Here is a 4,977-nt window from a genome sequence, read left to right on the forward strand (position 1 = left end):
CTGTTTTTCCACTCTTTCTGGGCTCTCTGAGCTGGTATTCATCCGGCAGCACTGTGACTGAATCAGGGCAGCTCTGGCCATCTGTTGGAGCCTCAGAGTTTCACCTATTCACATGGGTTCTAAAGCTGCGGGTCTGGCAGCGACGAGAGAAAAGAAGGGGTGGGGATAAGGGATCAATCTTAGAGCAGGAGGGCAGGGGACTGGATCCCCGGGTACAGAGACGGTATTTATTGGGCTGGCAACTATCAGAAGCACTGGAGAGCAGAGGGCTGTTAACAGGGGCACAAGAAACTGCAAAGTGGAGTGCTCAAAGAAACAACTGTGAAGAAAATGCGGGAGACAATTAGATGCATACAGATGAACTTACAAGAGTAAAGAGTAAATAAAGAAGTAAATAGAATTATTTTAATTTTGAAAAAATGAATACAAATATTTAAATGTATTCAAATTAATATATATTTAGATTAAAATTCAATTAAATCTTTCAACCAAATTGACCTTTTTCATACAAGAATTAACCATTTGCAGTAATGCTGAGTAAAAAAAAAAAAAAGGACTATACTACATTTATAGAAAATGTTTTGGGTTATGGTTTAGTTAAGTGCTCACAAAAGAGGTGTGGCTTCAGTGAATGGGCGTGGCTTCATAATGTAAGTATGAGTTAAATGATAGGCTATTGAAAACATTTTGTTATCATTAAATTATATATCTTACTATATATTATGTGGCTTACTGTGAAGATATGTGCTGTTCTAATCTTACAGTTTTCCCATTTTGGATAATTAAAATATTAAAAAAATTGCAATGAAGAGGCAATAATGTGTGAGCTTTAGAGTGGGCTCTTTTGACTTGGACCGGTAAGCAAAAACTTAGCAGTTGAGTGCAACAGTGCCTGTCCACTTTTCAGTGACCTTGGTTAACAAAGTTCGTATTTATTGTATTTTTTAATGGATTTGTCCCATAGGGAATTTTTTTATTTAAGGTATTTTAGAGTTAAACCATGAACAAACCAGCTACGAGATGAATCACATTACAAACTTTGATATGAAGCAAATAAGTATTTGAAAATTAGATAAAAAACAAAGTTATAACATATAAAAGGCATAAAACTGCCTTCAAGTTGCTGGCTGCTGCCCACTGACATCTACAGCATGAAAAAAAAAACACTATGGAAGGTAATGGCTATTCCGAAAACTGTTTAATGACCAATATTCTTCAAAATATCTCCTTTTGAGTAAAAAAAAAAGAAAAAAGAAGTAGTTCATACATTTTGAAACAACTTAGGGGAAAATATGATGACAGAGTTGTCATATTTGGGAAAACTATCCCTTTAACAGTGAATGAGGGAAAGAACTGCATTCCCATAATTGAATTGAATTGATATAAAGGAAAAACAACGGATAAACATTAAACTACTGACTTAAAGATGTTGATATATATACACACACATACACATACACTATGCTTATTACTTGCAAATTATGCATACAAATATACAAGAAGGCAAACTGACTGTCATTCGCAGTGCTTCATGTGAGTGGGCAGGTGCCACACAAAACACAGCTTTTATTTATTTGCTTTAAAAAAATCATGTATAATGTAGTTTACACCTGGAATTTTGCTGTTGAACAGTTAAAAAAAAATCATTAAAAAACAAATTCCCTGAAGATCCTATTACAGTCTATGCCAACACCTAGACCACCCTAGCAATGTCCCAGAACACTCTTCCAAATGCATAATAGCCTATGTGCTAAAGAACACTCAAAACACCTTAGCAATTGTGAGCACACACACACAAACACTAGGAAAACATCTAGTCTCTTTGCAAAAATCTAAATTTTTAAGCTCAGTTCAATTGATAAATTCAATTCAATTCAATTCCCAAGGACACATTTGAAAAAAGAAAAATAAACATCTAATCATGTTGTTCAACAACATAGAGTCACATTACATGAAGTGATAAACAAAACACCAGCAGAAACCACACACTTGCCTGCTCACTCATCCAGTGCAGGCGTCTCGAGCATCTCAGTGATAATGTCACCCACGTGAATACTGGTGCACTGGCAGCTGCCATTTCTCACAATAAAAGTGCCAGTGTCACGTATCCTGTTCCCTCAGGAGCTTCACACAGAAATCAGTCACTGTCTTTGGGACACTCTCATGATGGATGCCTCTGTTTATTTGCATTCGCAGGTTATTTATTTGCACGGAGGCACAAACGATCAGAGGAATAGGACATCTAATCACTCATCCACCCCCTTCCATGCATACAGTATATCTCAGGGGCTGCAGGCAGCATCTCTAATGAAAATGAAACTATTGCCATCAAACAACTAAAGTTTTCTCTGTTTTGTGGGGAAATGAACATCAAAAAACAGACTACATTTAATTAATAACAAATAAAGCGTTTATTTGTGTTTGCTAGGTCTGCAGTGTGATCAAGTGCCAATGATACAGCTAACTCTTCAATCTTTTTCTAATAATAATAATAATGTATGTATGTATATAAAATAAATGTATATAAAAATTCTGACTGGTTAAACTTGGATTTGAAATTGAAACTGCCCAAATGCATGTGGATTTCATGTCCAAGTTGCAGCTGAACTGCTTTGCAGGTAATTAAAATCACACACCAGTCACTAATTGTCACTTCTGATCACAGATTTAATGAAGAAAGAGACACAATAGTCAGTGAGACGAGCAGCTGGAACAGCCCCTGAGACAAACACGTTGTTCTAAAGAGGAGATGACATGTGCAGACACACACACACACACACACACACACACACACACACACACACACACACACACACACACACACACACACACACACACACACACACACACACTCATCACTGAATAGAAAGGCATGATTTATTAATGCATGTTCTCCCAGGAGGAATGAGATGTCTGGATTTTGATCCTGTGAGATTTTGGCGCGTCTCAGCATGGAGATGCAGAGGTGAACAGGTGTCACTGATGTCATTCCTCCTGAGGACATGGTTTGTTGTACTTTCTCCACAGCGATAATCAATAATGGGATTTCACACAAATAGGGTTGGAAAAGATGTTTTGGGTTTATTAGTTGAAAACAAACTACCAGTCAAACGTTTGGACACATTTGACTAAAAGACCTCATAAAACTTTTGATCTAAATGCTTATACATATTTTTTATATTTTATGTCTCTAACATAGAGACATAAGAGACCCTTAAATCCCATTTCATTTTAAAACAAAATATTTAATCTTATCATAAAAAACACGTTATTGTAAAATAAAAAATGTTCTAAAAATTTCAGTAAGATAAAACGATCTAAAATAAAACGATCGATTTGCTTTTATAAGAGGTTTTATTATATTTTATTGAACGAATGAATAAAAAGCAGGCTCAGAAGTCCTTCAATACTGTTCAAAAAGCATTCAATTTGAGTACCATGAAGATAAATAACACACAAGAAAAATACAGCAATAATAATAAACGAGTAGATGTGTTCAACCTTTTGTCTGACAGTAAACTTCCTGAACTAAGAAAAGCTTGTACATAAAAGTCATGAATCAAAACAGTTACACCTGCATTTTGAACAACACTGGTCTTCTTTTAAAAAGCCACGTTTAGTTCCCGTGGGCACGGTTGTTTGCTCGGCAAATAAATAAGGCGGAATAATGTTTACTCTGATTTTCCAAAAAGAACGGCAATGTTCCATCCTGCTGAGCCATTGTCCTTGGCAAGGACTTCACATTGAAATGAACGTGTTTCTTTCCATGCAGTGTGTTTCTCACTGATAAAAACGTCTGCTGTCAGCTCTGGTTTGAGAAGAAGACTTTGTGCAAATTAGACCAACCCCTCTCTACCTCTGAAAGCAGTCCATTCTCTATGGGTATTTTATTTTGTTTGGGCCTGAATCCCTCCTCCATCACCCCACACTGCCTCTTCAAAACTGCTCCTCTTTTATTCCTGACGGCTCAAAGAGCGTCTCTATCCATCCGTCGATGCCCTTGTGATCACCATGGCTACCTTAGGGAAGGAGCCTGTTACAATGGACTTGAATGGTGGTGTCTTAAATATTGAGCGACAACACAGAGGTTTGAGTGGCATGCGGATTTACTACCAATGCATTCCTCATGGCTTGATGTATAGTGGGTTATGGAATAGCAGTAAACTCATTCTCACAGTTAATCCAATTTAAATTTAAAGGAATAATCCTGGGTTCAATAAAAGACACAATAAACACTGATAATCACAACAATTATTTTATTTTGGGGTTTTTCTTTTGACTATTTTCCTATTAACGGTTATTGCTTTTATCGTTTTCTGTAGACCCCACCTTCTCTCACACCATGATTGATCGATTATGTACAATGCCTTCATGCTATTAATCAAACTATTTTTCAGGCATTATCATCAGCAAATAGGAAAACCCAAAAAATTTAGGCAATTTAGCAATCACGTGGAAAAAGATTAAGTGTGGTTACTTAAAACAAATAAACTTTTACAACTTAGCAGCCTAGACTTTAAACTGAATGTGAAAATAATCTCAACTAATACAGCCTCTAAAAATACAGTCACTTCCAAAAGTTGTGTTACAGAAGCCTCTGCATACCAAGGCCTCATTAAATGCACAGCATTCCACCAAACATCTGAGGGTCATTATCACCAACAGTGATAATGTCTATTGTACATCATGCTGTCACGTTGTAATGTATTCCATCTTATTTATTTTTTCCGCTTGCAACTGTTCACATGGCAGACTCTGATTATTCACATAAATAGTTAATATGACATTTATGAACTGCCGTTTATTCCATGCAATTGCTTGCAAGCCTTACATCTAAAAATGATCTGTAATTCTCCCAGGCAGTAGTGAAGGACAGAGCAGGAGAGTGCTGAAAACAAGGAGAACATTTAAAGGGTAGAGTTATGCATTCATTGGTTACAACTGGACACAGTTGCCTCACTGAGCTGCTCAGAGATG

This window comes from Carassius auratus, chromosome 11 (assembly GCF_003368295.1).
Source record: "Carassius auratus strain Wakin chromosome 11, ASM336829v1, whole genome shotgun sequence".
NCBI classification, from domain to species: Eukaryota; Metazoa; Chordata; class Actinopteri; order Cypriniformes; family Cyprinidae; genus Carassius; species Carassius auratus.